This window comes from Antechinus flavipes, chromosome 6, assembly GCF_016432865.1.
Source record: "Antechinus flavipes isolate AdamAnt ecotype Samford, QLD, Australia chromosome 6, AdamAnt_v2, whole genome shotgun sequence".
NCBI lineage: Eukaryota > Metazoa > Chordata > Mammalia > Dasyuromorphia > Dasyuridae > Antechinus > Antechinus flavipes.
Window position 1 is genome coordinate 134,147,896 of NC_067403.1, and position 13,711 is coordinate 134,161,606.

A 13,711-nucleotide genomic window follows, 5' to 3' on the forward strand; every position below is an offset into this window, starting at 1 on the left:
AGATTTTTCCCATTCTAAAAATGTCTGAAAGCTAGAATATTTCAACAGTAACTTAATGAGCAGCATTATTATTGTGAATATAACCTTGCACAGCTGTTCTTCAACCTGGTCTTGAAAAGCTTGCAGTTTAAGAAAAAATGAATTGGAGAATATGATATTTTTTCCTGCATGTGAATAGTCCTTTGAAGTTTGCAGTTTTAAATGTAGCAAGATAAAAGTTGTCTATTGGCCAGCGATAGGTCAAAAAAAGAAAAATCACTGGAAATCAAAGACTATTTTGTGAAATTCAATCAAGAGCAACTATGTTCTGGAGACCATGAAGTTTTAAAAGTACCATAAACTCTCACAAGGAGGTTATAAACTAGATGAGAAATCATGTGTAAAATAAAGCAAATGACAAACATGATAGCATATTATAAAATAAAAGGCTATTTTGTTTTGTTTTCTTAGAGAAACATATATGCATATATATTTATATAAACGTATATATATACACACACAATATACACACTCACATACATATTTATTTGTAGCCTTAGTATGTAGCACAGTGCTTAGTTAATGCTTGTTAGCCTATAGTATATTATGGATGTGTTTACAAACATATATTATAAACACATATACATGTACACATACATATATAATATGTACACATACACATGCACATATAGGTATATATGTTTGGAAGTTTTGTTATCTAAACAAACAAGTGCATGAGCAATCTGACACCAAGATTTTGGATGAAGGAGATTGGTTGAACATTAGCTACCCACCCCTTTTGTCTTTTAAAAAGCAAGAAGCCAAAGTGCATCCCCATTCCTATAGAACTAGAATTCATATTACATTCCATGGAATTACCTCTGCTACACATAAAATGTCTAACAAAAACATACTTTCTCAGTAGAGGTATGGAAATCTATCTTACCCTTCAGGAATGGGATATGGAAAGGGGCAAATGGTGATAAAAGAGAGGGCATATTGGGGGAGGGAGTGATCAGTAGCAAACACTTTTGAGAAGAGACAGGGTGAAAGAAGAGAATAAATGGAGGGAAATACAGTTAGCAATAGCAATTGTAAAAAGAATTTCAAAGGAAGTTTCTCTGATAAGACCTCATTTTTCAAACATAGAGGAAGCTGAGGCAAATTTATATATATATAAAGAGCCATGTCCCAATTGATAAATGATCAAAAGATATGATCTATGCCCAAAGGATTATAAATTCATGCATATCTTTTGACTTAACAACACCACTACTTGGCATGATTACCAAAAGAGATTTTTAAAAATGACCTATATATACAAACAATATTCACAGCAGCTCTCTTGTCAGGGCAAAAATATTAGAAATCAAGGGGATGCCCATCAATTGGGGAATGGCTCAATAAACTATGGTGTGTGTTTATGATGAAATATTATTGTTCTATGGGAAATGATGCGCAGGATGCTCTCCTTTAAGGAAAAAACACTGGAAAGTCTTCACTTAAGCAAAGTGAAATGTACTAAGTACAAAATAATAGCAATGTTCTGGGATGACCAGCTATGAATAACTTTGCTATTCTCAGTAGTACAATCATCTATGACTACTCTGAAGGACTTATGATGAAAAATCCTAATCATACCCAGAGAAGGAACTGATTGTGTATATATTGAAGCATTCCCTTTCTCCCTCCCTCCTTCTCTCTCTCTCTCTCTCTCTCTCTCTCTCTCTCTCTCTCTATCTCTCTCTCTCTCTCTCTCTCTCTCTCTCTCTCTCTCTCTCTTTCTCTCGTCCTTTTGTCTATCTTTCTGTCTCTTTTAAACTTAATTTTCTTGAGGGTAGGAGATGTATGTTTTATTTTCATACCTTGACCTTGGAAATGTTTTGCATAACTTCACAAGTAATTTCTTAATTATGAGTGGGAATAAAGGGGAGAATCTTGAATTCAAAAATTTTAGAAACAAATGTAAAAAAATTATTTTTGTTTTAATGTTTAATGGCAAAATATTAAGTAAAAAACAAAGCCTAAAAAAGGAACTCTATTTTAGAGGAGAAAGAAAAGATAACTAGGATAAGATAATCTCTGTGAATAGTTCTCAGTAAATTCAAATGCTAAATTAGCATTCTCCATACTGAGAATATCTCTTCATTTCAGACATGTCCTCGAATTTCTACATTACAAATTATTTTGTGATGACCAAAATAAATAGACTAAAATAAATAAACCATAAAAAGACTCATTTTTTTTCCTAATACAAGCCTAGTTCTTTTGCTTTTAATTTAGGAATAATGATCATAAAAGTATAAAACATACCAATGAGATCTTGCAGTTTCATATTGGAGTATGTTAAAGAGAAGAGAAATAAGTGAGAGATGAGGAGAACAAAAAGAGGAATGAGGTGATTTAAAAAAAAATCTGAAGAGGGAGAAAGGATCTGAGAGTAAGAAAGCCAAGATGTATAGACACACAGGGGAAAGAATTACAGAGGAGGGAATAGAAGACACAATTTGTTTTTACAGTTTTCTTTTGTAAGATAGATTAAATTCAAATACGGTTGCCATTTCCTTGACGAGGTGTGAAATTCCCCCACAGGTGTGGATAGCTAGAATTTTTTTTTCTTTTAAATTCCAGACCTATGATTTAATTGATGCTGGAAATTCCTGGTGAAAACTACCTCCATTAATACAGATGATAATTCTTTTGTAATTTATAGAGTTGTGTAGGAGCAATAAGAGATCAAGTTCAAGGCCTCAAAGCTAGTTCTTGCTGTGGGCTCCTAATGTGAGAAGTAGTTGTGTCCTTTTTTGTTTGTCTATAATTTTAAAAATTGTTGCCCTATAAATTTGCCTTGTAAAACTTGTATATTATGGTTGCAAAATGTCTGTTATGATGTAGAAAAAAAAAATCCACATCAAAACTTAGGGGTTCAAATAATGTATTGGATCCTATTAAGATAAAGCAGAAATGAAAAATATTTTCAGGAACAAGAATCTAAGGGTACAAGCTCTTTAAAATTTTACCAAGAACCCTTTGTCAAACTGGTGAAAGCAGTAGGCATTTTTAAAGCACTCACTGTGCTGGGAATATAAATCCAAGCCAGCTTGATTCAGCTTGAGAGTAACTCACAAGTAGTAGAAGAAGCTATCATGGTGGAGAAATGTTCCAGAGTGAGAAGGCCATTTGAATTGATCAAAGTTCCAGAGTAAGGAGACTGCAGGTGTTTAATGGAGATTCCAAGTGAGACTGTAGCTGAATCATAGTATTGAAGCACAGGAAGGGGTACCCATGAACTTTTACTCAGAACAACGTACTTCTCAAGTATTTAGAGCTGAAGTAAATGCTAACTTTCAGTTAGAGAGTTGTGAAAATAAAGATGTAATTTTCCCCCCATCAAGTTCATCAAGTGAAATCTATTCAATATTTTGGTATCTGCCTAAGCAAGTTAAGAACTTATTATACAGATTTAGATAGAGGTAGTTATACAAAGAGTTTCAAAAACCTTAATGCACTCTTAAATTCCTTAAATCTTAAGACTTTGGTGACACACTGAGTTGTAATTTAAATAGTAAAAATAAATATTTTTCTTAAGATTTTATATCAATGATAATTAAAAAGGACAGATGGCATCACAGAATTTTAACACTGAAAGGATTCTTAGAGTTTGTTCAGAACATCTTAATCTATAATCTATGAAGTTAAAAAAATCAACAACCACAATCTAATATAATTAATTTCCTTTGTACTCCCATATATCCAGTTTTATGAATTTAAAAACATTATTCTGAGACACTATAGGCATCACCAGACTGCCAAGGAATACATGACACAAAGAAAGCCCAATTTAATCTAATCTTTTAATTTTATAGATACCCAGAGAAGTGTCAAGGTATCAAATAAAGATAATTACACTTGAAATTTTCTATGTTGTAAATCTTAGAGTTACATAAGTTTGTATTATTATTATTGTTGTTGTGGGTGGTGGTTGTTGCTATTATTGCCACATTTCCATTATGTAAGCTTAGAGCTCAATATAACTTAAATTCTCAAATTATTGAGAGTGATTCATTTCTTTGACTTGATTTTGACTAGCTCTCTATGGAACATTCTGAGTTACACTGAAAATATTCTTCTCTAACTGACCTTACCAATATTACATCTTACAGTTTCTGAGACTGTAAAGCCTTCTTTCTGATACTGCTCTATATACAATGTGATGCCATTTAATAAGAAACATTTATTACACCTACTTAGAGATAATAGTAGCAAGAGTGCCAAACTTGAAATTAGAAGAGACCTAGGTTCAAATCCTAATCAGTTATGAAGGTGAGAGGAGAACTAGTAGAAGGAGATATCTCTGATTTCAAGAGAGCAGAGTATCCAGTAAGGGGAGGGTGGGAAATAGTGTCAAAAACTAACACTCCAATGAAGATTAGGAATACCAAAAAGCCATTGTGTTTGAAATTTACTTGGTCATCAATAATGTCAGAACAATTTTAGTAGGGATAGAATCTTGATTGCAAAGAAATGAGTAAAGATTAGGTATTGAAGAAGAGAATTTTTTTGGGAAAATCAGCCGAAAAGAACGAATGAATTGTTAGCTGTATGGTATAGGAGAATTGAAGATAACCTTTTCCCCCTCCTTTTCTTTCTCTTTCTCTTTTTTTTTTTAAAGGATTATGGAGGTTTGGGTATATTTGTAGATAAATGCAAAGTATTTAGAAAAAGATAGAAATAAATAGGAGTTGTGAGTTCCTTGAGAAGAAGACAGGATGGAATGGATAAAAGAGTTGAGTCTTTGTGAGGAATCATTCAACAAAGGAGAATGAAGACAGTAATACTGACATAATTCATAGAACTGAGAAAAGTACCTGAGGGATTCCATGGAAGACATTCTCAGACTTCTCAGGGAGGAGGAAACTAAGTCTTCAGCAGTAAGTGGTGAGTGGAGAGAAGGAATCATTCACAACTAGAGATTTGGAGAAAGATTTAAGAAGTCAGCAAGGTTAGACCAGAAAGATTATCAAGCAGCAACAAGGAACCAAATGAGATTATGTACTATGAATTTCTAATTAATAAAATCAGATCCACTTTTTTTTTTCCTTGATGCATTAAAATTTACTTGTTCCATAACAAGGGATTATGAGACTTTGTTGTTGTTCATTCATTTTTCAATTGAGTCTGACTCTTTGTGACTCTTTTTGGTGTTTTCTTAGCAAAGACACTAGAGTGGCTGCTCATTCTACAGATGAGAAAAATGAGGCAAACTGCCTTTCCAGTGTCACACACAGATTGTAAGGGTCTGAGGTCAAATTTGAATTCAGAAAAAATGAGTCTTCCTAACTACAGATGTGTTTGTATCACCTTACTGCCTGATTATGAGATTAATTGGGATAATAGCTTGAGAAACATTAAAGCAGGAAGTGAGAAAAACCAATTTGTGAGAAGTGGGAGAAATTGGGAGAATACATACTTCTAACTAGTTATATAGTCCTATTCATAATTTTATTGATGCATGGATTTTGCATGTACAATGCAACATCTTATGAGCTTATGAGGCAAAGAAACAGATTAGCATAAGTATCACGTTCCACTTTCCTTGATTTTATACATACTGCCTAGAATATAATATATGAATGATAAATAGCTTAATTCTATCTCCTTACAATCCCTGGCTGGATGTCATTTCAAGTAGAAATGTCATTAAATATAGCTGCTCAATTTATTCCTAAATGGTTTCGCATCTTGGTGTGCTCTAATGCTCCATGCCTCCAAGGAATTGTCTCAGTTGAAGGTGATAGTCTGCCCCCTCCCCCAAAGTCTCTTTCTTCTTCTTTTTAACTCTTCAGACCCAATAAATTCCCTAATTTGGTCAATCCCAGCTGGAGAGATAGTTGAATTATCTTGCCTTTCAAATATGTTGCTTCTCTTCACTTTGAAAGAAGCAAAAAGCCATTACCCTTAATATGAAAGGGCAAACTTTACATTTTTATTAGTTTGTAATTATGATTATATCTACTATACCTACTTCAAGAATTACTGGAAGAATCAGAGGGGATAAATCATGGCAAAGTACTTTTAAAATTCAGAGTACTCAACATATGTTGGATAGTATTTAAATCTTCTTTCTGGAATCAATTATAGGCAAATAGTAATTTACATAAAAATTTATTCAAGACAGCTTGTATGTCAATAGCATTTTTATAATTCAGCCTGACTTGCTAAGAATTTAGGTACTGGGGGTGCAAAAATGGCATTGTATCTTGCTCTCAATGACATTGTATTTAAGGGAAATAGATATTTAGATGTCAATAAAGTATGTATATTCATGGATTAGATGAGAGCTGGGGGCAGGAGAGACTAACAACTAGTGATATTTGGAAAGACCTCCTATTGATAAGCAGTAATAGCACTTACCTTCCAGGATTATAGTAAAGATCAAGAGATGACAGTTGTAAAGTGCTTAGCTATCATCTGGCATATAGTGCTCTCAGAATGTTAGTTATTATTTTTATTAGGCAATTATCGGCATAGCAGATAGAGTGGTAGTTCTGGAGTCAGGAAATTTTATCTTCCTGAATTTAACTCTGGTCCCAGACTTTAGCTTTGTGTCTAATCACTAACCCTGTTTGACTCAGTTTTCTTCTCTGTACAATAAGCTGGAAAAGGAAATAGCAAACCATTCCAAGAAAACTCCAAATAAGATCACAAAAAGCTGGACATGAGCTTTGAAAGCACCTCTGTGATTATGTAGTCCAACCATTCCCATTTCCCAGATTAAAGAAATGAGGTTCCAAGACATCAAGTGTTTTGAGCTAGTGTCAAAGGAAAGATTTGAATTCAAGTATTCTTGGCTCTTAGCCTAGTTCTTTTTACACTACAACATTGATGACCTTGTATTTCTATTGACAGTAATTAGAATTAACATCTAGAGCTGACCTTAGGGATCATCTAGTTTCACACTTTCAATTTATAGGTGAGGGAATGGCTGTGATAAGCATACAGACTTCCTGATTTTTAGTTTGAAACTCATGCCACAATACCAGGAGAGAAGATTTTTCCAGGGAGTCAAATTCGAATTTTCAGCTTCCATCATTTCCTTATTGTTTGACTCAAAGAAAACAGGAGAAAAATGCCAATTTATTTCAGCTATTTAAATACTCTAGTGGCTTTGGGAGGTGGAACCAAGATAGTAGAGAGAAGCCAGAAAATTGCCTGAGCTCTTCAGTTTCCCTCAGAATCAAGGAATATGAATTTTGGAGTAACAGAACCCACAAAAGTTTAGAGTGGAGCAATATTCCCGTTTAAGATAACATAGAAGGACTTCAGGAAAGATCGGTCTCACTTGGGTAGAGGGGGAAGGTAGTATGGTATAGGGAAAATCTAAGCAGAGGCTCTTAGCTGCAACAAAGATCAGCATCTGAGGCCCCTTTGTCCTGGCTCAACCACCCAGTGGCTCAGAAGGCCAAGCTGTGAGACCTCCAGCCCCAGTGTAAAGGCAATCCTCTGCTCAACAGACCAGCTCAACCCAGCACAGTGAGAAAGCTGACAACACTTCTAACCCCAGAAAAGCAAGCTTGTAAGAGGCCCCATCTCTCTGCAAAAGAAACTTTGGACAATGCCTCCTGTGCCTAGGAGGCAGAGTTCAACTTTAAAAAACAGCAAAAAAAAAAAAAAAAAAGCAACAAGAGCTCTGACCATAGAAAGCTACTACCATGGCAGGAAAGATCAGAACACAAACTTAGAAGAGGATGTCAGGGCAGCTAGGTAGTGCCACTTAGATAGACTACCAGCCCTGAATTCAGGAGGACCTGAGTTTAAATTTAGTCTCAGACACTTAACATTTCCTAACTGTGTGATCCTGGGCAAGTCAATTAATCCCAATTGCCTCAGGGGGAAAAAAAAAGACGATGGAAATAGTAATATGCTTACATGTAAATCTTCAAAAGGGATTATGAATTGGTCTCAAGCTCAAATATCTCTTGGAAGAACTCAAAAAAGAATTCTTGATATCTCATTAGTCATTTGCTTCCCCTTATCCAATTATAATTTTAAATGAATTAATTTCTTCACTTAGCTTTTTTACCTTCTTTTCCATTTGGCCAATTATATTTTTAAGAGAGTTGCTTTGTCCAGTGGATTTTTTTTCCATTTTACCAATTCTATTTTTAGAAGGAATTTTTTCTTTAGTATATGCTTTTTTCCATTTTTCCAAATCTTTTTTAATAAATTGTTTTCTTCAATGTATTTTTGTGCTTCCTTTTCCAAGCTGTTGACTTTTCTTCACAATTCTACATACCTCTCATTTCTTTCCTCCCTTTTTCTTCTACCTCTTTTACTTGATTTTTAAAATTCTTTTTGAGCTCTTCAAGAGAACCACTTTCCCAAAATCTCCCCTTCTTCAGCAAAGATTGGTATATTAGGATTGATAATATGCCTAATTTATGGGAAAATTTTATTGTTTTCATTTCAAGACTTCATGAGGTACTTTTTTCAATTCAGTATCCATCCTTTTTGTCTTTACTCACACTGTTTTTCAAGGGTCCTGTGATAAAATCTATTTCTCAAAAAATTTAGAGTGCCTACTATGTTTAATGCCATGTGTTAAGCGCACAAAGATGGAAATAACATAGTGCTTGCCAACAAGAAAATACTAACTAGCATTTATATGATCCTTGATTGTTTGCAAAGCACTTTACAAATATTCTTTCATTTGATCTTCACAACAAACTTGAGAAGCAATTTCTATCATTATCATTACCTTACACAACTAGCATCTGAGTTTGTATTTAAATTCAGGTCTTTCTAACTTCAGGTTTGGTACTATATGCACTATAATGCATTTATAACTTAAAGCAAGTATAGGAAAACCATATATATAATGATGATGTCAAGTAGAATGTAATAAGAATGGAGTAAAATTTAAATGCTCTAGGAAAATCTGACTAGAAAAAAGATCAGCTTAAGTTGAAGATACAGAAAAGGCTTCATAGAAGAAATTGAAATAGCTGAAGAGGAGAAGATGCACACCTAGAAAATGAATATTTGTATGTTGAGGATGAAGGGCAGAGGAAGGACAAGAGGTATTATAGGTTCCAATTGCAATGAATAGTCTAGAAGAATATAGAGAAAGAAGAAAAAGTGGGACAAAATCAAGAAACAGATCAGAGCAGTAAAAGAGTATAGGGAGAGCAGTATAAAATAAAACGAAGTTTAAGACTAAATGGTAAACTTAAGAGCCCAATTACGGCAAGCCTTGAATGTGAAGCTAAAGACCTTCTTATTTCATCTTATAGGACATTGGAAGTCACAGATGATTTTAAGGGATCACTCCATCTAAATCCAGGCATTAGGAGATTATTTTGGCAACTATATTTGAAGAGGGGAAATACTGAAATTAACAATAATCCAAGTTAAAGGTGATAAATATTTAAGACTATAGCAGTCTAGTCAGAGAGAAGGGAACAGATGCTAGAGATATTGTGGAAATTTCATTAATAAGACTTGGAAATGGCGGTTAATAGTGATTCTAAATCAGGTCTTAACCCCCTTTTTTGATGTCATGGACCCCTTTGGGGATTTTTTAGAAAAGTCAACCCTTCTCAGAATGATGTTTTAAAATACATAACATGTCTAAATTTACAAAGGAAATCAATTATATTGAATCATAATTATGAAAACATTTGATAACATTCTATGTCAGTATAATTTGGTTAATTTAGTTTGCCATCCCCTGACTAAAAACCTGCTCTTCTTTAGCAGTGTGGATAGCATGGTTTATTAATACAATTTAAAATCTCATTTTTTTTCCTTTTTTTTTCCTTTTCTTCTTTTGCCTATGCCCTCTCATTTTCTTTTGTTTAACCTGTTACATCCCTTCTTTCCCTGCCCTCCTTTTTTCCACAGTTCTAAAATGCTGTCATGTTTCACTGATGGAATGATAGACATTTTTTTTATAGAGGAAGGTCTTGAAAAGCATCAGAGGAATTAGAAGATTTAAAAGTTTGAGGACCCACTAGTGTGATGAGTTCATGTTTAAATGTCAGGAATTATACAAAATGGAATTTTTCCTTAAAAATCAATTTGGATTTAGTAGAATGCCAGGCAGTGATTTACTTTTTTCTCAATCATGGCATATATTTCAGTAGTTTTAAATGATGAGAAAGTTGCAAGTAAAACCCACAGTACAAACAAACCAGTTTCTTCAATCCTACTGGGTACTAAATCCATACAGCATGGCCTTAGTGCTTTTTCAGAAATGCATAATGAGTTTTTAAAAGCATAGAATCTTGAACTCGAATACATAGGTTTTCAGTCAAAACCAAGCCCTCAGAATTTAATACCAGACTACAGTTAGAGATAATGAATTTCTGAACTATTATATTGTATCCTTCCCCACCCCATCTTCATCATCAAGTATTTTGCTGCTGTATTCACAGAAATTAAGAGAAGCAGAAGTAAGGGAGTGTAAACTTTAATAAAATGCAAAGAAGCTTCTATACATGTTATGTTTTTAGTAAGTCTGAAAAGGTTGGTCTGGTTGATCATGTTATTCATTGGCCAAAGAGTGGTCATATTTCTGAAGGCTTTTTAAAAAAAACTAATAAAAATGGAAGTCATCCATATTTATGTTTACAAAAATTCAGCTTAGGGTTATGTATATGTGAAATGGCCAGTTATCATGTTAAGTACATTGTATGGAAAATGATTTTCTGGTAAAAATGATAATAGCTACAAATGTATCTCTTCCAACTTACTATAACCTTTTCCCTGATTCTTTGACAGCAGTATAAATACTGTTTCTCTTTCAATGATTTAGTTTCTTATGAATATAGCTTTTTGAGAATACATATTCATTATATATAATTGATACATTATATAATTGTATAATAAAATTTTTTGGACATGTGCTTTGCATTAGAGCTATTTATCACATCACATCTAGTAGGAGGGAGCAAAGAGACAAAGAGTTAAAGTAAGAAGGTTCAAGGAACATGAACCCTAATAATAGAAAAGAGATCTACATGTGGACACAGTATAGCTCTTCTTTGGGAGTTACTTCCTCCAACTCACACTCTCACTCATAGGTTAGATGTTTCAGAGAGTGGCAACCTAAGAACTCAAAGATACTTCTGTGAATCTATAAGTCTAAAATTTACAATTCATGAACCCCTACAAGTGTACTTTTTTTTCAGTCAGCCAGTTGACACAATCAGCTTGATGTATAGACATTTACTAAAATTACATTATATGGGAAGTAGCTATAAACATGGGATATACTATCCCATACATATAGTGCTTTTGGGAAGAGTGTGTACAAATTTAGAGTGGAGTACTAAGGAAGCAGACACAGGATTCATATGTGGCCAAAGCAACTTGCACTTCTAGTACTACAAGGCCTTAATTTCCTTTCTCTTTTCAATCAATAAGCATTTAGTAAGTATCTGCTATGAGTACCATTGTAGAGGATAGAGAGATAAAGGATGAAACAATCCCTAAATGAAGAAAATATATTTTTAAAAGCAAAAATCTTATGATCCTGTTTTAGTTGAGGTATTATTGCTAATATCACATGCATATTAGTCCTATAACTGCTGGATTCCTTAGCAACCATCTCGTGAAATATTGCCCATTGTAGGGACTAAGTCCTCGATTTGTTTGTAAAATACGTGTCAGCAAATACCATCAGAGCCTTTCTCAGTGAATCTTATATTTTGGTTCAGAGCCAAAGTTTGATTTTCTAAATAAGCACAATGAAAATAGGAAAATAATACATTATCTTCTTATTCTATCTCTTGGTCTAAGGTCAAGGGGGAAATAATATCTTCTCTGTAGATCTTTGTGTATTCTTAAGTAGTTTTATGTAAAATAATAGTGCTTTCTATTTAAATGGCACTAAATAATAGAAAATTTAGGAAAGATGAGTGATTTATCCAGAGTAAGAAATGAGTGACTCATAGGACTTGAGCCCATTCTTAATTTCAAAGCCAATTTCTTTTCCTATACTATTACAAAGCTTCTATTTCCAATTGTGTGGGATGTAAAAGACCCTTACCCAAATTGACTACTCAGAGAATACTCGAAGTAGAAAGTAGAAAACTTCTTTATTATAGCTTCTCATGAGAGGCAGGTGCTCCAGCCCCGTGAGTGAAGTGAAAGTACTCACAGCAGGAGACCAAAGAATCAGTGAATATACACAGCTTTTATAGATTTTGTTACAAGAGATTACATCACAAGTAAGAGAGTATTGAAGGGGGTGGGGCAGCTAACTGATTGTTGCTATCTGGAGAGATTGGAATGGAAGATTTCTGGTTTAGGCCTTCAGGCTTTAGATAATTGAGCCAACAGTGGTCAAGCTAACAGACTAAATACCAATAAATGTCAAATATTGATAAATGTCACTGATTAATGTCAAGTAAATATGTCTACATATACAGGACATGGGGAAATAACAAAAAGGGGGGAAGAATTCATACAATACTTCACACACAATGTAGTGTTAGAAAGAGAAGTTAAAGATAATTCCATCTTCTAGAAACAAAAGGCATTCTTTCTTTCAAAAGCATGTTCAGTGCCAAATTGAAACACAACCCAGATACAATAAATGGAGGAAGTGATTCAAGAAGACATCCTCAAGTGATAATGTTGATAGAGAGATAAAGGCTGATAAATTATTTATTAAGCATTTACTTTGTACTAGATACTGTTCCATACTTAATAATATAATACAAGCAAAAAGAAAAATAGTTCCTGCCTCCAAGAAGAAGACCTTATGTTCTTATGGGGGAAGACAACTCACAAATTGAACTGAAAAGCAGTGGGAGAGATGTTTGGAGATATGAGAGATAGTCAGAAGAGTCAGGATTTAACCTAGGTTTAGTTTTTATTTTACATTTCCATGGAATTCTGGTCTTTATGTTACAAATATTTCAAAGCTTTTCAGTTTTTCAAATGTCCTTTTTTTCCATTCAGGATTATATTCAATTTTGCTGGATATGTTATTCTTGGATGTTCTTTTCCTCTCTAACATATAATGTTCTAAGAGCTATAGTCTTTTAGAGTAGAAGCTGATGGATCTAGTGAAATTCTGACTGTATTTCCATAGTAGCTAAATTGTGTTTTTTTCTTGTTGTTTGAAATATTTTCTCTTTAATCTGAGAGTTTTGAAACAGAAAGAAATATAAAGATAAAAGTTTGAAATGAGTTTTAAAAATCAAAATCATAAGTAAAAGATGGAAGAGGCATGGTTACATAATAGTTTTGTTTTTTTTTAAATATCTGGGGATTTTAGTCTATAAGTCAGGTTTAATCAAAAATATCTGACATGGCAACCTTACTCCCCAAAGCAAAAATGGATTTTGACTACATTAAAAAAACATATCTTCAAAGATTAAGAAGTTGATCATCTCACTGAATTTATACCCTGTTTAAGACAATTTGGCTTCAGCCCTGAGTAATTTGGCAGGGACATTGATCCCATTAAAGAAACTTTAGGTAAAAAGCTATAATTAAAAAAAAAAAAAAAAGAAATAGATAATTTAAAAAAAACTATAGGAAGGCAATGAGAAAGATGAAGAACCTTGACTCAGCTGCTATATAACAATCAGTTGAAAGAACTGAGAACATTTAGCCTGGAAAAGAAAAGACCAAAACAGATTATGTGAAGAGTTATCACATTTGTTCAATTTTGTCATAGGAGGAAGAAGCAAAAGGAATGGGTTAAGTTCCAAAGAAA

At 33.5% G+C, this 13,711-nt stretch overlaps 1 protein-coding gene across 1 annotated transcript in view; it reads left to right on the forward strand.

Moving 5' to 3' along the window:
* The window catches only part of COL25A1 (collagen type XXV alpha 1 chain), a 547,679-nt gene that overhangs the window by 399,828 nt on the left and 134,140 nt on the right, over nt 1-13,711 (forward strand). The window lies entirely within an intron of this gene.